Below are 23,123 nucleotides of genomic sequence, written 5' to 3'. Positions count from 1 at the left end.
AATTAAGTCCCAATGATAAAGCTGGAGCAACTAGATGTCCTTCTAAACTGGTTTACCAGATGACAGCCCCCCCCCCCCCGCGCGCGCGCACGCACACACACACACACACACACTCCAGACTGCTAGGGTAAGGAGGGGGCAAAGCCTTCTAATGGATTGTCACAAGTTGAAAACAGGGCATGGTTGCCCTCCCTTCAACAAGGGTTTTCCTCCACAATATTGGACTTAAAATATTGTGCTGCTTATGATAGAGCCTCACTACTATGGATACAGCATAGTTAGGTGATGATTTAAAAAAAATCTTGAAAGTCCACCCCACCATCGCCAGCCAGTGGAGATAAACCAGTGAATGGCATGTCTGGAGAGCAGCGTGTTCCCCTTGCAGCCAGAAGGTGGCTCTGCAGCACACCCAACCGTGTAAATCCACACTTCCTGATCGAATCCCACAAAAGCAATCTCCCGATCAGAGTTAAAACAGGAAGCAGATGTTTTTCTTTTTGTTTATGGAGATGAGATGTATGAATGGGCCCTGACATACATATGCAAATACAGCTACAAAGAAAAAGAGAAAGAGCAAAAGAAAATGATATGCCAATTTAAGGGAGCTGTAAGGTGTGTCTGTTATCATGAACAAAAGCCAGACGCATCACACAGGCCTGCTTCTCAGTTGTGCTGCTGTAAAACTAGAAGGTGGAGGAGAATTGAGGCTGCTCAATGTAAAGAAGAGATGATGTTCATTTGGGGAGGAGGAAGCTTTGCTTAGACGCTTTGCTTTCTGAAGGAAACAAAGGAAAGAGGCATCTGGCTGGCTGCTGTTAGGAAAGGAAGACAGGAAGGTCTGATCCAGAAAGGCAATTTTACCGTTCTTAGCCTATCGGGGGCAGGCGGAGGCAAGCATTTTGATATACATTAAGGGGTTTCTCGCATCATCCGAGACCTAAGATATGAGGAAAGTATTGTTATATGAGGAGAGCACTGGGGACAGAATAGGACATGAATTTTAATAAATATTAGAAACACACAGAGTTCCCCACCACCCGCTACATTCTGCATCAAAGCATTCAAGTGTAAGAGCAGCCACTCCCCATATAAACTGCACAGGTCCCAGAATCCTCAGCAATGTTGCAGGTAGCTCTGGGGCACATGGCCCATTCACACAAGGATACTTCCGTCCTAGGTTGTGACAGCAAGTGTATCTCTGCACTGCAAAGGAAAGGGGAGTCTTTGATCCTACCCCCTCTCCAATTATTGTCCTATACGTTCCTGCCAATATTTCTCTGACATTATATATACTATATGCAAATACCCACTATTGTTGTTTAACACTTCTCAGTATGGCTTTACAATATAAGCATATGTCGCTGGAGACATTGGGAGCCTGAAAATGTATGCAAGTTTTAACTGTAATGGCTTCCTGCAAACAATCCTGGGAATTGTAGTTCAATGAGAGCCTTAACAATTCTCCTAGAGATTCCTTATCCAGTCTCCCAGGAGGAGAAGGAAATTACAAACACAATTTAAATCTGTGGTGTAGCCTTGCCTTGAGACACTGGCAGTTCTTTGCATAGCAATGCAAGCATCTGATAGACCCTTGCTGATAACTGCCAACCCTGGTGGGATTTGAATCATGGTCCTCTTTCTCTGGAGCCACTCAGACCACCCCCTCCGCAGTGAAGTTCTTGTCATTCCTCCCCCTCCTCACACCTCCAGCCCAGACTGCAGTTACTCTGAACTCCCAGGACCTCCTGAGGTTTACTCTAATACCTCCCTCCCCCGTGCGGCAATCCAGAGAAAGGCCTTTGCAAAATGTGCATATTTATGAATGTCACATTATTGATTCACTGGGGGCTTCTGAAAACGTTGCACTCAAACTGTCAGAGAATTCACCAACCGCTGGCAAGTATGATGAAAGCAAATGTAACCATAATTGATTGGGACTCATTTGCTCATCCCTATTACATTAATTAGAGCCACATTCCTGCCTCCCTCTCATAGCAAATGGGAGGAAATCAAGGACAATTTGCGTGTGTGCAAAAGGATTACAGAAACAACCCTTTTTACAGTTACAAATTTACTCTTCCTTTTAACAAAATCAATCATGCAAAACGTTGAGGTGGCATGTCCATGAAATATGATACTGATTTAGGCTCCAAGCTCGCAAAAATGAACACAGAGTATAAACACTGTTGATTTTAATGAAGGACTGAGTGGTAGTGAGAGGGGTCAGGTAGAAATGTGCTTTCCTTTAAAGGAGATCATGACAGCTACTGTGAAACCTGTTGGAGATCCAGCTCCAGATGCCATTGACCTTTTTCACCAGTAAGCATAATGACAACTAGAGCAGAGATAGTCAGTTAGGGTCTCCTCCTCTTTCCTGTTTATCTCTGCCTCTATGGCCCCCTCAGGTGATAGTATGTACTCAAGAACTTCCTGGGTGTGACTTCCTTCTTCTTCTCCCCAGAATGTTTCTAGCTCAGTCTCTGAGCACAATGCTTCTATAGGTCTCTCTATGACCACCTATATCTAGCCAGCAGCTACATATAGGGCTTTCTTATCATCTACTTCTAAATAAAGTAGATTACTTTAACCTTAAGACAATCTCCATGCTTATTTACAAGCTGTGCCTGAGACCCTGTTAATTTCTGCTGTAATGGGAGTGAGTTAGCTCCTGAAATACTCTGCTATATAAGTCACTACCCCCAACAAAACCTACATGAGGAATTCTATTTTTGTGGGCCCGAACAACAGATTTCCACAGAAAACTCACCTTCCTCAAATTTGTCTGGTTCCATTTGTACTCGTTCAGTATTCTTATTTGCTCACTTGTTAAAGGCCCCAGAGGTCCCTAGACATCTTGAGGGGAAAGATTCTGGAATGTATTTACTTATTAAAAATTACATACTTATGAAAGCTGTTAAATAAAAATATGAAAATAGTTATTCTTTAATGGTCCTAGAACATTTTGTTGTTGTTGAAAAGCAGTATCTGTATATACTTAGTCACTTTTAATCTTCTTTTAAAATAGTTACCAGTCCTAATCTGAACTAATGGAACAGGCTGGGTCACACACACTATAATAAATATATAAACCAACTCCATAAACATTTTTGTACTTAGGGTGCAACCCTTGCAAGCCTCGCACATGAACTATAAACACCTGGGACAGATTGCTATGTCTCCCTTCCTTAAATGACTTATGGTAACTAAGCAAAAGAAGAAGTAGCAATTGTCCACACAGTCTGGCTGTGATAGCTGCAGTCTAGACAAATAAAAACAACTTGTATGGAATACAAGGAAGCTGTATTTTACTTTATGTAAATGGAGCTCAGTGGGAGGATTAATTGATTATTCAGTTACTATGGCGCTCTCTCTCTCTCTGAAGTCTTGGTGAGAAGAGAGAACCTTATCAAGACCCTCCAGTGCCTAGATCATAACAACAACAAAAGGAAGCATAAGCCAGTTTTCTCCTTCTTCAGCACAATTCAGTTTACTTTGCAGAGACATAAAAGGAAATAAAGTGCCCTAGAGATCTTCATTTCCCCCCACAAAGAAACATGCTTAGCTTACACATGAGTTTCATATACATGATCAAATTGCACAAGTGGTAATGAACTTGATGATGTAAGCATTCCATATTTTGTTACCAATGGTTTTGCAAGAAGTTTCATTTATTTACTGACAACCAAGGAAAAAATTGGGGTCCACGGAATGGAAGAGGGGGGGAAAAATGCAAGACCCGTGAACAAAAAAACAAAAGTGAAAAATAAATAAAAAATAATGAATAATGAATGGATAAATAACCAGCTCTTAACACACGTGAAAATGATCAAACACATCTGTATAACAAGTAACAAATTACATATAAAAATACGAGCCAGCATGGTAAAGTGGTTAGAGTGCTGGACTAGGACCGGGGAGACCCGAGTTCAAATCCCCATTCAGCCATGAAGCTGGGTGACTCTGGACCAGTCACTTCTCTCACAGCCTAACCTACTTCACAGGGTTGTTGTGAGGAGGAACTCAAGTATGTAGTACACCGCTCTGGGCTCCTTGAAGGAAGAGCGGGATATAAATGTAATAATAATAATAATAATTAATGACAAAATACCAAGTGGAATTACAAAATACAATGAAAGCATGAGAAACCAGAATATACTGGCGTCCAAACACAGTCCGAGATGTCTTCAAAATGAGAAGGTTGAACCTTGAGGCTTTAACATGCTTGGAGAAAACTGACCGTATAAGAAATGTTTTTCTGCTGTTGTCCTGTGCTAATGGGAACCAGCCCCTGATGAAGCCTTTGGCGAAACAGCTTCTTATCCTGGGTTGGCTGTTGTGATTTTCCCCTGGTGTGTCCTGTCTCTCATCATTAATTATTATCAGTCATTACAGAGCAGGTTGCTTGCTTTCTTCGTATGAAGGATTTATGATTTGAACTATGCGCATTTACAACATTCTACTGAGTACACTTATCTCCTCCCTTTGGGATATGAGGACATCACCTGTACTATATGTACTCTTCAATTTCTCATTTTGAAGACATCTCGGACTGTGTTTGGACACCTGTATATTCTGGTTTCTCATGCTTTCATTGTATTTTGTTTCTCATGCTTTCATTGTATTTTGTAATTCCACTTGGTATTTTGTCATTGTATTTTCATATGTAATTTGTTAATTGTTATACAGATGTGTTTGATCATTTTTATGTGTGTTAAGAGCTGGTTATTTATCCATTCATTATTTTTGATTTATTTTTCACTTTTTTTTTGTTCACAGGTCTTGCTATCCCCCCCACCCCCTCTTATTTATTTACTGAGCAGAAGAGCCCCGTGGTGAAAAACTCCATTCTGGCTTAGGCATACACAATAAGAGTCAGATGAACAGAGAAATAGCAGGAAAGAGATTCACTGAATTATAGTTGGAAGGAACCCAGTCAGCTGTCTACTCCAATGATATGCCTTTTGCTTAAAGCATCCTCATCAGTTGTGTATTTCCTCAGAAATATCCAAGAGAGGGCATTCTGCAGCTTCCCAAATTATCTTATCCCATAGCTGTTGCTAAATTGCTCTTCTAATTTGGAAGCACTAAACTAAGTCTACTTTAGTACTAGGTACTAAAGTACTTTAAAGTACTTTAGTACCTAATACTAAATTAATTAGTAAATTAAATTAGTACCTAGTACTTTAGTACCTAGTACTTTAAAGTACTTTTGTACTAGGTACTAGGAACCTAGTACTAGGTACTAGGGCCTAGTGTTTCAGGTCCTATATTTAACGGACAGGGTCAACAACTGTTACTTATTTCTGATGACTGACAAACTGTGCAACATTATGTGTGCCATGTAATATAATGGTCATTCAGTTGGACAATGGAGTTCCATAATAGTACAGCTAGTGGCTGACATCGAGAGCAAGGATGCACCAGTGAAGCAAGAGAGGAACCTTACAGAACTTCCTAACTAATTGTACCAGTGCAGCAGGGAAATCGCTTTCTCCGGGAAGCCCTCTGTGAATCATGAAAAGTTCCAGTCCATGACTCCTGAGGATGTGGACAGGTCGCTTGGAATGGTGCGGCCTACTACCTGTCCTCTTGCTCCTTTACCGACATAGCTTATACTATCTGGCAGGGAGGCTGTTGTAGAAGGCCTGGTAGAGATTATAAATGTTTTTCTGAGGGAGGGCAGGATGCTTCCTTGTCTTAAGGAGGCAATCATTAGACTGCTTCTGAAGAAGCCTACCTTGGATCCCTTGGAGTTAAATAATTACAGGCCTGTCTCCAACCTTCCATGGTTGGGCAAGGTGATTGAGAGGGTGGTGGCCTCCCAGCTCCAGGTGGTCTTGGGGGAAACTGATTATCTAGACCCATTTCAAACTGGCTTTCGGGTGGGCTATGGGGTAGAGACTGCCTTGGTCAGCTTGATGGATGATCTCCAATTGGGAACTGACAGTGTGACTCTGTTGGCCCTTTTGGATCTCTTGGCGGCTTTCAATACTATTGATCATAGTATCCTTCTGGAACGTCTGAGGCGATTGGGGGTGGGGAGGCACTGTTTTGCAGTGGTTCCACTCCTACCTCACGGGCAGATTCCAGATGGTGTCTCTTGGAGACTGTTGTTCTTCAAAATCTGAACTTTCGTATGGTGTCCCTCGGGGCTCTGTGTTGTCTCTAATGTTTAACATCTACATGAAACCGCTGGGAGATATTATCAGGGGATTTGGTGCAGGGTGTTATCAATATGCTGATGATACCCAAATTCATTTCTCCATATCAACATCAGAAGAAGAAGGCATAACCTTCCTAAACGCCTGTCTGGAGGCAGTAATGGGCTGGATAAGGGATGACAAACTGAGGCTAAATCCAGATAAGACGTAGGTACTTATTGTGCAGGGTTGGAACTTGGGAGACGATTTTGATCTGCCAGTTCTGGATGGGGTCACGCTCCACCAGAAGGAACAGGTACGCAGTCTGGGGGTGTTTTGGGATCCGAACTTCTCCCTGCTGTCCCAGGTTGAGGCAGCGGCCAGAGATGCTTTTTATCAGCTTCGGCTGATACACCAGCTGTGTCCGTTTCTTGAGATGAATGATCTCAAAACAGTGGTACATCTGCTGGTAACCTCTAGGTTGGATTACTGCAATGCGTTCTATGTGGGGCTGCCTTTGTACGTAGTCCGGAAACTTCAGCTGGTTCAGAACACAGCAGCCAGGTTGGTCTCTAGGTTATCTAGGAGAGACCATATTACTCCTGTATTGAAGGAATTGCACTGGCTGCTGATACGTTTCTGGGCAAAATACAAGGTGCTGGTCATTACCTATAAAGCCCTAAACAGCTTAGGCCCTGGGTATTTAAGAGAACGTCTTATTCGCCATGAGCCCCACTGCCTAGTAAGATAATCTAGAGAGGTTTGCCTGCGGCTGCCACCAACTTGTTTGGTGGCTACTCGGGAACGGGCCTTCTCTGTTGCTGCCCCTGGACTATGGAATGCGCTCCCTGTTCAAATAAGAGCCTCCCCATCTTTGGCAACTTTTAAAAAGGCACTGAAGACACATTTGTTCACCCAAGCTTTTAATTAGATTTATAGTTTTAAATAATTTTAATACCAGGTTTTAAATGTTTTTAATCTTTTAAATGATTTTAATTGTTAATTGAGTCAATGTTTTAAATGATTTTAATTGTAAACTGCCCAGAGACATGCGTTTGGGGCAGTATAGATTTTTTTTTTTTTAAGTCCCCAAGGGCTGCATAACCCTCAGGGAAATATTTTCAGGTGACACAGAGGACTTCCTGTGGAAGAGGAAGGTGTCAAAAATTGCTGTTTCCCCTGAAGGGGAGCTGCATTGCACTGATACAGTTAGTTGGGAAGTTCCGTTATGCTGCTCTTTCACTGCATCTTTGCTTTCTCTGTCAACCACTATTTCCAATGGATGAACTATTGTGTAATTTCATTTGTGCAAAGTTTTGTACTTGCACAATTGCATGAATGTTATGTAGCAAGGTGTACATAATGTTGCTCAGTATGTCAGTCAAAATATTTAAAATTAGACTCAGAAAAGAATATTCTCCAGTTCAAATTCATCCAATTATTCTTCAGCTAGGTGCAGGTAGAATATTTAGAATACTAGTGTTTTCAGGCCCATTGAAATAACGGGCGCTAGTAGGGGAGAGTTTTCCCCCCCTGCCCCACTCCCTCTCGCCTTTGCCCCCCTGCCCGAGCAACTTGTCCCTTGTCCTTGTCCTTGCCCTTGTCCCCCCTCCCTCTTGTCCAAGCCCTCATTACCAGATCCAGCCCGCAACAGTCGGGCGAAGTAAAAGCATATTTTGCGAAGAAGAGAGGAGCTCGCGAACAGAGCTCCTCTCTGTGCTAAGCCACTGCCCTAACTGCCGCTATGGATGCAAAGGATGCAATAGGCGTCCTTTGCGCCCAAAGCACCAGTTTCCCCCGCTGCCTCTTTCCTGGCTTTGCGGGGCTTCACCGGTTTCTTCGGGGAGGCCGCTTCTGGCCACCCAACATGGCCGCCAGGTGCTGGCGGTCGTGTCTCCCTCAGACTGTTCTGAGCATGCGCTCTGCGCATGCTCAGAACAGCCGAGGGAGGCACAAACACATGCTTGGTTGTCCACAGATGGACACCAAGCCTTTTATTAGAGAGGATTAAAGAAATATTAATTTCTTTAATTCAGCTAGAATATTTAGAAATATTAAGAATATTTCAGAGACTTATTCTCCAAATCTCAAAGTCACACTTCTTGATTTTTTTAAACACAGGATTAATGTAAATTTGCATATCTATCCACAGATGACCCCTTGAGAGCATTTTAAACAAACAATTCAGAGTTCCAGAATACTTAAAGAGCATACTTTCAGGCAGGCGGGCGGGCAACAATCAACACAGCCTTTTAAAAAAGCTAGATAAGTGGCTGATAGAATCTATTTAATGAACAAAACAATGTTTTGTGAAGAGCAGAGAAGAAAAGTCTGGACATCCTGAGTCTAGAGGCCTAGACTCCGTAGGTGGTTAATCTGCAATTCCGAGTTGCTCCAAGCACCTATAATGCCTGCTTTTAGCAGAACAAAAGGGCTCCGTGAGAGTTTCTGTTTTGGTACTGTGAGAAAGAGATCACAGTACCTCAGAGAGATATTATTAGAGGAACCAGATGCTTTGGTAGTATACAAAGACATATTTATAAATTCTAAAGGCTAATCCAAGGCTCCCTACCTTAATTGGTTTAAATGTGAAGATCAGTTTAAACCAGGAGTATCACCTGTAACTATTTTCTATTTCTTTTTTTCAAATTATTTATCATATTTTTTACTGCCTGATATGTGCATCTCTAAGGATCTCTAGATAAGTTTTTAAGGAACTTGAAAATAAGCATGTTTGGTGCTTATTTCTAGGCCTGTGCACGAAGTTGCTTCGGCACCGGCGGGGATCGTCCTTTAAGGGTGGGGGAGGGTGCACTCACCTCTCCCACCACATTCCCCTCGCTGGCACTCCGTTATTTTTAAGCCCCTCGGGGCATCAGCGTTCCTCCCTGCTGCCCCGTTGTCGTCATCGGCCAGAAGTGGCTGGAAGTAGCAAGCACGCACACCAGGCACATGCGCACTTGCTACTTCAGGTCACTTCCAGCCGATGACGACAACAGGGCAGCAGGGAGGAACGCTGATGCCCCGAGGGGTTTAAAAATAATGGAGCGCTGGTGGGGGAAATGTGGTGGGAGGGGAGAGTGCACCTTCCCCTGCCCTTAAAGGACTACCTCGCCAGTGCCGAAGCGCCGAAACGGCCCCTGGAGCCGAAACGTTTCAGAGGCCTTCATAATGGCTTCCGAAACATTTCGGGTACAAGCCTATTTATTTCTTATTCCAGAAGACACTATTTCTGGAAATGATAGTGTGAAAATTACTTGGTGAATATTCAAAGAATATTTTAAAGGTTAGCAGAAAATTTTCAGAATTTTCTGAGAAAATTATGCGTCATTCAGAGAATATTTTGAGGCACATTCATCCAAAGTCTTTTTAAAATATTGTCAGCATCTGCTTTAATCTTTCTCTCTCCTCAAAATGCCGCCCCGGTCAGCATCAGACTGGTGATTTTGGGCACAGCACTGGTGGGGGAAACGTGTGTGTGTGTGTGTGTGTGTGTGTGTGTGTGTGTGTGTGTGTGGTGGGGGAAGAGCACCCTCCCTGTTCCTTAAAGGTACCCCCCCCCACCGCCAGACTGGCTGGACCTCAAAACCAGTCTGGTGGTCCATGAAAGGACCACTGAACCGGTTTGTGCACATCCCTGTTTTCTGTTTCTCAGCAAGGGAGGGAGAAGGAAGAGAATGAGAGAAAGGGGAGAGGAGGAGGGGAAAAGAAAGGTAAGGGAAGAGAGGTTCTGCTCTCTTCTGAGGGCAAGATGTTGCTTTGGTATTATTGATCTAATTATCGAGTGTTAAAATCTGTTTGGTATCTGCAGGTCATCGGGAAGTATGTTCTTCAGAATTTCTTCCCTGCTAACTAAACAAAGAATAATAATAAACTTCATTTGTTAGCCGCCCCATACCAAATTGTTCACTGTGATGCTCCCTAGAGGCACCCGTTAAAGTAGTAATTCTCTTACTTTTAGCATAGGGGAGAACAGCTGTCCCCTTTCAGCCCAGAAGCACAGTGTCCTTCCAGTAGCTGTTGCTGGTGCCTAGTTTCATGTTTCTTTTTAGATTATGAGCCCTTTTGGGACAGGGAACCTTCTCATTTGTTTTTATGTAAACTGCATTGAGAACTATTTTGTTGAGAAGCAGTACATAAACAACAACAACAACTAGCTGACCCAGAACAGAGCAACTGTGCCCCTGTCTCTCCCCCCACCCAGCAACCAATCCAGCTCCCTGCCCCATCTTCATTTTGTCCCCAGCCCTTCAGCCATTCTCCCCCAGCCCTTCAGCTACTTTCCCCATTATCAACCTTGGATAAAGACATCCATTGGACAGAGAGCCATAAAAGGCTGCCTCTTCAGCCTGGATTTTAATAATAGTCTAGTGGTTTTAATGGTTTTACATGAGTTTTATGTTAATATTTTAAAAGGTTTTATTTCAGACTGCGCACCTGCCTGAGCTATTTGTGGATGGGTGCAGTGTTCCCTATAACAGGGATTCCCAGATATTGTTGACTACAACTTCCATAATCCCTACCCAAAGGCCATTGCAGCTGGGGATGCCGGGAGTTGTAGTGAACAACATCTGGGAATCCCTGTTAGAGGGAACAGTGAATGGGGGCTATATAAATGAGCTAACTAACCAACTAAAATAGCCTTTAGTGCTGTATCATAAATGCTTGCACAAGTTTGCACCATGGGATAACAGATAGGGTCTGTAGCAGCTGTCAGCCTTCCATTTGTATAAGCAGAAGAGCACCTCTGGATGTAGTTTCACTTTTGTCTGGAGACTCCCTGGTGCTAAGAGTGCAATAGCCCTTCGGTGGGCATGTGGAAGAGCACTTTTAGATCCAGCCCAAGGTCTGTACCCTGGATTTATACATCAAACCAAAAACACTAGCCTTAGTTCAGGAGCACACTCGGACAAAAACCCTATTTGCTTTGCTCCTCTCCTCGCCTCCCACCTCCTTCTTGCTGAGTACCAGGACAAAGGCAACCAGTTTTATAAAGTAGTGCTGTTGGGAGGGGGAGCAATGTAATATATTCTGAAAATGCTTACATGTCAGCAAAACTCCGGCAAACTCTTCAATAGATTAATCCTGTAGCTGAGCTGAAAGTGATGGGTTCCCAGCCATAACTGAGATGGGAAAAAATTGATTTCCATGTTCTTGTTTTCTGAATAAGGTTTTAAAAAACCCACAAAAAACCTCTCAACAACTAGCAATTGGCAGGCACAGCCTGGTCTAGAATTCTGATATAGCCTCCTTGGGATACCTGGGGTATCTGTAAAGTGTAAAGCCAAAGGATGCATATCACTAACCTCTGCCAATTTATGAAGCTTGCTGGAAAAGGGCTGTGTGTAGCCTCCAGTGATTAGGCTAAGCAGGCCAGATCCAAGAAGAGTGGTGCAGTTCTTTGAGATAAGAGGGAGCTTGTTACATTCCATGGAACTGTAGTTTCAGGAATAAAGGGCAGCCCCTTGAACTAAGCCACATGAAGGGCCAACACAGTGGAATTCATAGGAAGCATTTATGCCTGATCCTCTGCATGTTTACTCAGAAGTAAGTCTCTTTAGCCATGGGGTTTCCTCCCAAGTAACCGTGGATAGGATTGCAGCCCAAAGCAGGCTTTGAAGAAGTCTTGCATTTTGAATGTAGAACATTTTGCATTATCCATGCAGGTTTGTTTGCTTACTCATTCAGCTGTATAATGTATGCTATCCCTTTTAATCAGAATAAGCATAGGGTAGTCCCAACCCTGAATATGAAGATAATAATATTGAAGGGAATCCCTTTGCCCACTGGGGGATATAGCTACATTCCTGCTTGCTACTAAAGTTGTTGAGGAGCTCAATAAGGATATGTTGAGGAGCTCAGTCATGGCAGGGAAGTGTGGTGGCACCTGGAAATCTGCCTGCACGTTGGGGGTGGAATCAGAGAGCTGGCTCTGAGCCCTGTCAGACCAAAGAGCAGAGTATGGGAGCTAAAAGGTGGGGTCTGGCAGATTAGGGGTGGAGACTAGTGGCATCTGGCCTGTCAAGACTCAGAACAGCCCAGCTTGCTTCATGACTCAGGAGGTGGAGCCTAAGAGCCACAGTGGGGTGGAGTGAATAGCAAATACTAGTAAGCCAAGGAGATTCTCACCCTTCACATCTTCATTTGAGCATCTCACTCCTTGCCCTGGGGATAAGGGGCTGGATGATATGTCCAAACTGCGACTGTCCAAACTCAATAAGGATATGAGTGTGCACTTCCTCTTGTGATAAATAGGCACAGGACAGCTTACAACTGTTAAAAACAGCATAACACAATATTAAAATGTACAATACAAATTTAAAATACAACTAAAAGCAATATAAAGTAGCAGTGAAAATACAGAGAAAAGTTTCATTGTTCTAATAATTACCCAACCCCATCCTGGAGGTTATTCGCACTTGGCTTTAGGCTTTGGGGTAAATGCTGAGCAAAGCCACTTCAAAGTACACTCATGGCATTGAGGGAAGCATCCCCTCCCCTCTGTTTTCGCAAGTACACATGGTAGGCGTCAGTGTTTTCCTTCCTAGCCAATGGTGGGGGGAGTTCCCTGCAGAGATAGATCTGCATTTCTGAGGAGACCATGCCTCTTATCATGCTAATGGTTCTATGTAAGTGCCTCTCCCTGTTTGCTCCGGTGTTTTCAGAAAAAGTAACTTAAAAGCAGCATTTTAAAAATCCTGAAATACCTCGAGATAAGCTAGAATTCGCATCACAAAGCCCGACTTGTATGTGGAGTGGGTCCAAGGATCTTGTCAGAAGTTCAGGATAAGTCTGGCTTGTGTGTGAACCCACACACTCTCTCCTGAAAGAGACTCGGGGCAGAAGCCCTGTCTGTAAAGCCTCCTAGCAGATTTTATTAATCATGAAGGCCAAGATAGGCCTCAGAGTTCCAAGTAGCCTGCCCACATCCTCAGGTGGAACCACCTGAAATGTACTCCTAACAACATGATCAGATGGAGTCAGGGCAAACTAGGCAGTTGCCTAAGGAGTCAAGCAGGGAGTAGGGATGGGCACGGAACTGTCCAGTGCTCCATTCTAGGAGCACCAAACCAGTTCCGGAGGGCAGGGTTTTTTTCTTTAAGGGGCAAGGGAGGCACTGCCTACCTGCCAGCCAGCCCCCCCCCCCAGCACTCTCACGAAAAGCGTGCGTGTGGGGCTACAGCGTGCCTCCCTGCTGCCCCTGGTCATCATCATCAAGCCTGGGTAAACATTTGTTTGCCCAGGCTTTTAATTAGATATTGTTTTAATTATGTTTTTAATAGGTTTGACATTTTAAATTGTAATTGTAATGTTTTAATCTTTTTATCTGTTTTTATTGTTTTGTTGTAAACCGCCCAGAGACCTGCATTTTGGGTGGTAAATAAATGTTTTAAATAAATAAATGACGCAAATGGCCGATGTGTGTGCGGACACAGGTGCTGGTTCTGTGCACATCCCTAGCAGAGAGGGGCGCCAGCAGCCTGGCTCACAGGCCACCCGAGCCAAAAGCATGGCTGGTTGCCCATTTGGTGGACCTCGGTTGCCAGCTGGGGCTGCAAACTGTGGAGTGCACTGTTGCATCTCTTGCCCCCTTCATCCACTTGGGCAGCCGGGGCGGATTAAGCTTTTTGCCGCACATAAGAAAAAACGCTTTTGATGCCCTTTTAACAAAAGGTTTGCCTTTTTAAAAAATAAGGTAAAGGGGGAGAACTTTCTTCTTGCCCACTCCACCCTTGCTGCAGCTGCCGCTGCCCCAGAGAGGGGCAGCATAATTTGAGGAGGGGCAAATGCCGACTCTGCCTCTCCACTAGTCCACCACTGTGGGCACCCCGACGGGCATGTGAGCACACCTCCTGTCATCCACGTGAGCAAGTTGGCAGGTGACCGAACAGGTGCTCCCCATCCTTGTCACCAACCTGGGCCGCCAACCTGGGCCACTTGCTCTCCTCCCCACCACTGCTGGGAGCTTCTGGGCATCCAGCCTGCTGCAGCACATAATAATGACCTCACCGTGTGATGTGGCAACATGATTGTAACCAGCAGTGGCAGACCAGCTGCCCAGAAGCTCCCAGCAATGGTGATGAGGAGAGCAAGCAGCCGGCAGTGGCAGGAGCAGAGTGGCAAGGACAACAAATGGGCAAGTGGGAGGGCAACGGGGACGGCTTGCCTGCTCTGGGACAACAGGGGCTGCCCACCCTCTCAGATGCCAGGAGATGCCCACCTAGGCGGGTGAAGGGGGTGGGGGACAGCAAAGCCAGGCTTCACCTGGGGTACCAGCAATCCTTGGGCCGGTCCTCGATGGAGCTTTGGCTCTATCCAAATCTTTTCCTGCCATACCCAGAATCTTCTAAGTCAGAGTGGATGCAAGGCAGCGGTATCCAAATCTAGAACTGGAGTATAGCTCCTCCAGGTCAAGGTCCCGGAGGGCAGCGCCTTGAGCTGACCATTCGTTTACAGGCAGCTAGCAGAATGTGCTGCCCCAGTATCATGTTCTGAGGCTTCTGGTTCAGGATCTGCAGTCCCTGCCACTGAAACTGGAAAACTCATAACTGCAGAAGCAGGTGAGATGCCTCTTCAGTGTATATGACCCCTTGCTTTAGTTGCTTTTCATGCTTTGCATAGCAGTATTACACATAAATATTTTACAATATTTTTTCTGGACCCAGAGCTTTTATAGACCTTCTGAAAGTGTTTAGGACTGCCTCCCTGTTCCCTGCAAGTTAAGACATTTCTTTTTCATTGAGTTATCAAGGTGGATTTACTTTGCTGTTCTGTGATTTTTTTTTCTAAATTTTTGTTTGCTGGTTTTAAAATCTGGTTGGTTTTTAAAAAAATTGTAAGCTGCTTTGAAATTTATTGTACACTACACACACAGACACACCTGCTAGTCCATCCTCTTAACAACCCAATCAAGTAGTCCCATTTCACAGAAGGGAGTGGAAACTGAGGCCAAGAAAGACTTTCCTTTGACTACCTGCTGAATCCCTGTTTCAGATTAGAGCTGTACCCTAAGTCTCCCATGTTGAAGACCCACATTCAGATGACTCTCAGCTACACTTTTCCTTGCTATTCCTCTCCGATTTGTGACACGTTAAAAAAAAATTAATCAGCATTCAACAAAATCCCAATTGAGGTGAAGTCTCTTAATTAGATTTTTGATGTCAACAGTTTTCAGGGGATGATACATCACTGGGAGACGGGAGTAATTAAAAGCCATTGTTTTGCCTACATGGGGCTTGTCAGTGTTGTGTGACTACACAGGACCACCAGCATCAGCATGTCACTGCCAATGTTTTTAATGGCATCCGTGCCTTGAAATGAGGCACAAAGGCCATAAGCATGTTTGCAGCGCACTCTCTCCCCAGCTTCTGTATTCACCCAGAACATTCAATTTGATTTGAACAAAATGGTCCATCTTAACAAGTAGCCCTCAAGAAGTCTCTGGCAAATATCACCTCTCCAGACTAATTTTAACTGTAATAATTCAAAAGCAATTAGTTACAGATTCACTTTAGATACATCTTTAAGGATTAGGTAAAGTAGAAAATTAAAATATATTTAACAAAATGTTAAGTAGATAGTGCTAATGACGTTACCTGTTTTTGAATACTTCCACTCCTGTGCCTTTAATTAGCTGATGATTTTTAGTTCCATGCTATGAAAAGTTTTAGAACCACCTTCCATTTAAGAAGTAGGCAACCTTAGTTCTGAAGTTTAACAAATGAGCAGGCTGTTAAAATACTTACATACCCCCCCCCCCTTAATATTCCAGGTGTACTTAATTAACAGGCAATTCAGTCTTTTGAAAACTGCCTGCAAGGCCAACAAAAACTTGATTTTGAGACCATTGCCCTAATTAGCATTATTACTACTCTGTTCGCCTGGACTTGAAAATAATTTTTCCTCCCTTTTTTCAACCTCCCCAGCAACTTCAAACCCCTCCAATTAGTCTCCACAATGACAAGCCCACAAAACAAGTGTCAACCCTGACAGGTGTAGCAAACACGAAGGCTGATGGATGCAAGCAATTAAAACTGGGCTATGAAGATTAACAGAGGATTTCCATCTATGATTGCAGAACACCCTTGTTTTTACCTCTGGTTGTCTCTCTGGACGTATCTACATATAATCAGTTAAAGGAGAATGACTCCTTTTAGACTCCTATAATTTCTGGTTATTTTTAAATTGTTAATGTGTTTTTAAGTTTTTGTATATGTTTTTAACTGGTTTTATGTTATTGTAAACCACCCAGAGATGAAAGTTTGGGGCGGTATACAAATTTGATAAATAAATAAATAAATAAATCCTATATCTCCTATATTGTTTCTGGTATAGTTTTACATTCTGTTCCAAGATCTATGGGGAAATAGTCTATGAACCTGTATAATTATAACCTCTAACTGGAGAGAAGCAGACATATGCAGCTTATATATTGTATACTGTGCATAAGAAGTAATTGGACATGTGACGTCGTATCTAACCAGGAATTAGAGCTCCACCTTCTGTTCTCAAACCTTAGGCTGAGTATTCTCTGCATGTGCAGAGTTCCTTTCTTCCAAGGTGAAAGAGGCTTCAGATCTTTTAAAAGATCTCAGGAAATGCTCATGGGCATGTATGGAGTGCCATGCCTTTGCAAAGAGGATGTCTTCTTGTTTCTGTAGAGACTGTGTGTGCTGTGGCATTAGCACCTTGCTTGTCTGCCTACAGTGGTAGTGGCCTGAGATAAGAATATAGGAGGCAGACGGTCAGATGAAGACGGGAAGACGCTCGCACGGGGCATCCTGGAACTTCTGGGGGCCAGCCGGCCCCCTATCCCCACCACCCCTGCTGGCTCTGTGATGGAGCCGGCAATTGTGTGGGCGGCCAATCTGGCCGCCCAAGGCTCTGGGCAGGATTGTCTGCGGGGAGAGCGAGCTAAGCCCACTCTGCCTGCAGACCCAACAGAAGCTCTTCTCACAGATTGTGAGAAGAGTTTCAATATCTTGAGATCATGCTTGCTGGCTGTGCCGCTCAGCTCCACGTGTTTACACAGCGGGTTCAGTATTCACAACCCATCCCCCTCCGGTTTTTTACATATTGCACAATCAGCCTACACACATTGGGGTGCACATGCATAGGCCACTGTATAGGCCAAATGCCCAGAGATCATGGATGGGGCCAGCAAAAACCATCTTGACCTGTCCCCGACTCAGGCTACATTGATCTGGAGATGAGGCTGAATCTCCATGCGCTAGCAGCAGGTGACAGACTTCTTTTACTAATGATTAATTGATCTGTCCTGATCTGCCTGCCTCCCTGCACATGATCAAAGTATGTCCTGGGCTCTGCGACTTGGTGTTGAACACGAGCTATGCAACAGCAAGTGGTGGAGCAAGGAGCCAGAGGAGGAAGTGCTCTGGCATTCCTCAATGCACCATGCCAGGAGTGTGGTGCATTGAGGGATCCTCCCTCAGCCGGGCACTCTTGCCACCTGGTTCTGTGTGTGCACACATGCAAGGCCGGGTACCTGGGTAGAAGGGCACACTCATGCCCTTCTGCCTGGGTAATAGCTTGGAGACAATTCTCGGGCTCCCCAGCAGGGCAGTGCCAGGATCAGCATTGATCCCAGCCCTTCAAATGAGCAAACCAACCCCAGTAGGGCTGTTCATGGGAATAGCCTTATTATCTTAGTAAAACATATTAAAATTAGAGTGGAGTCTGATACGTTGTAGCCACCTAATGGCGCAGTGGGGAAATGGCTTGACTGCCAAGCCAGAGGTTGCTGGTTCAAATCCCCGCTGGTATGTTTCCCAGACTATGGGAAACAGCTCTATCGGGCAGCTGCAATATAGGAAGATGCTGAAAGGCATCATCTCATACTGCAGAGGGAGATGGCAATGGTAAACCTCTCCTGTATTCTACCAAAGACAACCACAGGGCTCTGTGGTCGCCTGGAGTCAACACCGACGTGACAGCACACTTCACCTTTACCTGATATGTTTGTTTTGGAGTATTCAACAAGGTGCCAAGCAGGTGGGGATAGGTGGCACAAGTCTTTAAGGAGTTGGTCTGAGAATATAAGCTTCTGTGAAGTTTCTTTCAGCATTAATTTCTTTCAGCATGGGATCTAGCTACAGAGAGAGAGAGAGAGAAACTGTTTGCCCCCTTCCCTGCAGCACAGGGCCATAATGTGGCATCACTTAAATCTCAAAGCTAGTTAGTTAATCACCATGGTGATTATTTATAGACATAGACCAGGCCCATGTTGCCATCTTGAGAGAGAGACAGATCAAGTCAATCTGAAGGCCCAGAGTGATTCACATGGTTATTTTAGGTTCCTTTCTCAGTTTGGCAATATTTATGCAGAGGCATAGCAATGCTTAAAAGTAGGACAGCAAATCATCATTGGGGAAAAATATGTTCATTTGTCTTAGACATGCTTCCGATCATAGTTATGAATAAAGATGGGCTGGACTCCCAGATCTCCTCCAATCTATAGAATCCAGAAGAAAGAGTTGTGGCACACAAGGACCAGGCACTGGAGTAGAACCAGGAACATTAACAGTTTAATGAAATAGATATTATTTACAGAGAGGCAAGTGCAGACTACTTTCAGTGCTCTTGCTGCTGGCTGTTAGCTGCACCTCCACTCCAGGACTGGACTAAAAGTAACTAAAGCACCATTCAAAAGCTGGCCCAGATCAAGGAATGGATTAACCAAGAACACCACATCCCTCCTTTCCCCTTAAATAAAAGACCAGTCCCATCAAAATACTAACAAAATTTGGAACACTAAACTATACACATAAAACAAGAATACAGATCAAAAGCTAAAACAAGAACACAGATCCATGACCAGCTACTGCTATGTAGTATCATCCTGCAAATAGATTGGAGCTCAACAATTGATCCTTTGCTCGTAACATGAATGGCACTGCTCAGGATCACACAGAGCTCCAGACACTGGTGGATCAGGAGAGTTGGATGGGATGACATTGTCACTGCGTATGGAGTCATCATCATCTGAACATGAAGCTTGATGTGTGCTCTTCACTAGTTTGAAGTGAGATATATTTCTTGTGACTGTGTGATTGCTCCACTGGGCTGTGATCATGGTGCCTTTTATCTGCATTATTTGATATGGTGCAGAATAAAAGGGCAGTGACAGGTTGTTCCAAGGCCAAAGGTTTTTCACCTGAACCATGTCACTGACTTTCAGTGGTAGTACAGTGGCTCACATGCATCTATCACTGTATTGTTTCATCACACTCTTTGCATGTTCATCACATTGACGTAAAGCAGTGTCCTGACATAGAATGTCATTGAGGGAGTTTTGTGCGAACTTGTCTGCCAAACATAAGGGTAGCTGGTGCCACACCGGTAGAGCAGTGGAGAGTGGACCTATAGGTGTATTTGGATCAAAGGCTTATGCATATGTCCCAAAGACCAAGAGAACCAAACTCAATTGCAGATGCAGATTGGTTGGATATGAGCCTGGCAAAAAGGGGTACAGAATCCTTGATTCTGCAAGTGGAGAGGTCAGAATTCACAATGTGGTGTATTTTGATGAGAGACAAGAGCCAAATGCCAAATAGAGGTGATGTACCAGAACTTGTGCCAGAGATCCAGGTGAAAGAGGAATCATGTGAGTGGACTCTCATGAAGCGAGAGTCACACAGTGAACCCAAAGAATCTGTGTCGGAACCAGAAGCAGGTTCTGAAGGGGCTACAGGTTCGGAAGGAGTTGTAATTTCCAGCCTGAGCTGGAAATGAGGCACTCGCAGAAGCCCCACAAAGGGGTTCAACCCGAAAGACTCTCACTCCTGACCAAAGCAGGAAAGATGCAAGAACCCACACTGAGGATAACCAAAGCCGCATCCAGATCCCTCAGATGGAGAAGATGAAATCTTGAACTAAGCACATTCCCATAAAAGTGTCACTATATTCAAGACATGCAGCAAAAGTGGGTAGTAAAGTGGAAGTACTGCCCAACAGAAGAGATAGTAGCAGATGAATTGACTAAACCACTGCCCAGAGACAGATTCCAGATGCTTCGTGAGAAGATGGGAGTCATGAGCCAGTGTGACAGGCGATGAGAAGGAGTGTTGGAGATGGAATTCCAGTGCATTGACCTTTTGCACCAATTATCCTATGACCACTAGGGGTATTAGGAGTAGAGGTAGTTAGTGAGGGTCTGCTTACCTGTGCCTGCTTTGCCTCTACTCTATGACCCTTGCCTTGACTCCTCAGGTACTTCCTGTAGGGAGTCAGTCCTCTTCTTTTCCTCTTAGAGAGCAGATGGGAACATCTCTCTCTCCCTACCTATTCATTATGTAGCTGATAGATAGGACTAGGTATTTCCTATCTCAAATGTCCCTCACCAATAAATAATAAAGAATACACATGGAGATTGTTGTACAATCTAAAGTAGATTGTACAACAATTTCCATGTGTGTTCCTTCAATAGCTGCAGCAACTAAACTCAGCACTGTACTCTGTACCTGGAGTGGGTAGCTTCTTTTGGCACTTTGCTAAATAGTTACAAACCCCAACACGAGGTCCCAATGTAGAGTGGGAGTCATAAATAGCAAATTCAGGGAAAGCAGGGAGCATATTGATAACAACAAAGGCAGAAGCTCCTAAAACTGGAAGAGGAACCAGTCACTGGTCGAAAAGTATGCTGTGCCACTGAATAAAATAAGCACTCAAAATGGCTGCCACTCAGAGCTAAGAGATAAAATGGCTGCTACACTCAAAAAACAGGCTACAACAAAAGACTTGTGTTACACAATCTGTTATCTCTATGAAGAAAAATCCAGAATTCCAAGTGAGGGAGAGACAGAAATACCTGGTTAGAAGGATGGTTGTGTCTTTCTCCTGCCTTCTTTTTGTCCTCTGTGTCTTTTAGGCCTTTTCCTCTATGGCTTTCTGTTATTAAGAAGGGAGTTTTGTTGGTTGGCTTGTTTTTGAAGGACTTTTTAGCCACTTTCATTGCCCGTGTACAATCCAGAGGACAATTGTTGTGGCATGCAAGGACAAGACAGTGGAGTAGAATCAGGAACACTGTCAGCTTAATGAAATAGATATTGAGGCTCTCCACATGTGCAGTGTGGAGAGCTGTAAGGGGTTTCACAGGGAGAGCGGGCTTGACCCGTTCTCCCCACAGAAGATCGGGCAGGTAGCCCTGGGTAGCCGGATCAGCCGCCCACACAATTACCAGCTCCGTCATGGAGCCAGTTGGGGTGGCAGGAATCCAGAAGTGAGTGCGCGGGGCATTCTGGGGAGCCCCCCAATGCTGAGAGGCTTGTTGTTGCCTCTCCATCAGGTGTCTCCTCATATGTTGTGGCATCATGGCAACGCACGATCAGATAAATGGGGTTAGCAGAGTGCATGCTCCGCTAACCTCACTGGGGGGGGGGCAGTTATGTGGGCTTGCTTGCCGGGAGCCATGCGGTTCCCATTGCAGCACACAATCTGCAGCAACTGGTCTGGGCTCCCTTAGTCCAGTTTCTGTGGGTCGTGAGAATAGCCTCATTATTTACAGAGAGGCAAGTACAGACTGCTTTCAATGCTCTTGCTGCTGGTTGTTCATTGGCCCTGCCTCTACTCTAGGACTGGACTAAGAGTAACTAAAACACCATTCAAAAGCTGGCCTGTACCAAGGAATGGATTGACCAAAAATACCCACTCTAGAAAAGATCCAGGCTGAGAAACCAAATGAGTCCCTTGGCTCTGGTGCATAGTACTGCCCACTGTTGCCACACTACAAGGCATGAAGGCCTCAGACCCTACTGCAGCAATCACACTGCAATTGCTTTCCCACCATGTTTTACTTATTGTTTGTAAAATGTAGGATTGCCAGGTCTTAGGATTTGACCTGAACCTTCAGGGTGTAGCGGCTACCTTCTCAGGACCAACAGGGGAGCAAATAAAATCTCAGGACAAGGGACCAATAGAGGCGGGATAGGGCTTGATAGCTTTTGCTATTTGCTTCCTCTCATTACCATCAGACTCTACCCTATCCCAGTTAAGTCTTCCTGACCTTCACAAACTTAAAGGGACAGTCTTCTCTGTGTGCTGCCTTTATCTGGGATTCTTCTGATGGCTACACAGAACAAGTGGTCAATACCACATTGTGAAACTCTTCCCCAGGAGATCCAGGTTGTTCCCTCCTTGATTACTTTCTTGTTTGCTTATAAAATCTTTCTGTTATAAGAGGTTATAAGGTGTTTTTGTTTTGTTATAAAGTGTTTTGTTGTAAGAGGTTATGAGGTGTTTTTTCATATGCTTGTCTGAGAAACTTTTAAAAGTGATTTCCAGTGCTCTCCAGATGACTTTGAATTAGTACAGTAATTGGGTTACTGTTTTTACTTTTGTATTATTTTCTGTTTTGTATTTTTTAAATCTTGGATTATCCTGCTCCATTAAATAAAACTGGCTCTTTTAAATAAAAGAATGGATATGTGTTTTTAAAATTAAATAAATAATGCTGACAGTCAGTGGCAGCACCATTATATGTTAGACGGCTTTGAAGTCAAGCGGTGGTCCTTTGAACAGAGAGGCTTAGGCTCAGATCTTGGCTCAGCAATTCTCTCTCTTCGTGGCTGGTCTCTCTGGGGTTTTGACAAGGTATACTAAGTTTGCTGTGATGCACTATTAATTACGTTATTAATGAGAGTGGAAAACTGCCATTTTGGATACCAACTATACTTTCACCACACAATGTGTTGATGTCAGGAATGCAAACTAACAATAATATAATTATTGTTACAATTATATTAAAATGGTCCCAGGTAATCGTAGGTAAAATAAAACCATTAATGGTGAAGCTCATAAGGCTATTGTGAAGTTAGATGAGCAAAGGACGGCCAAACAGGATAAATAATATTTTACAAGGGTGGTTGGAATTTTTAAGAGCACACACATGATGACTCGGAAGCCTAATGGGTCACTAATACCCCCTAGTAACCCTACGGAATACCAATGAAGCCGGGGCTCTCCAGG

General features: G+C 44.2%; 1 long non-coding RNA gene across 4 annotated transcripts; it reads right to left on the bottom strand.

Moving 5' to 3' along the window:
* Positions 1-501: 501 nt before the first annotated feature.
* LOC128324395 (uncharacterized) lies at positions 502-22,296 on the bottom strand. Of its 4 annotated transcripts, none has more exons than XR_008306832.1 (7): positions 22,162-22,296; positions 20,968-21,047; positions 18,111-18,250; positions 15,737-15,847; positions 12,270-12,413; positions 2,768-2,853; positions 502-937 (listed from the first exon to the last, which is right to left on the bottom strand). It is a non-coding gene; the product is annotated as an uncharacterized LOC128324395 (long non-coding RNA). The 4 variants fall into 4 exon arrangements; XR_008306831.1 differs by lacking the exon at positions 22,162-22,296 and adding an exon at positions 22,023-22,104; XR_008306830.1 differs by lacking the exon at positions 22,162-22,296 and having other exon boundaries at positions 20,968-21,256.
* Between the last annotated feature and the right edge of the window lie 827 nt (positions 22,297-23,123).

This window comes from Hemicordylus capensis, chromosome 4, assembly GCF_027244095.1.
Source record: "Hemicordylus capensis ecotype Gifberg chromosome 4, rHemCap1.1.pri, whole genome shotgun sequence".
Taxonomy (NCBI): Eukaryota; Metazoa; Chordata; class Lepidosauria; order Squamata; family Cordylidae; genus Hemicordylus; species Hemicordylus capensis.
Note: the sequence above shows the minus strand (reverse complement) of the source record. Positions and strands in the feature narration are given on the sequence as shown.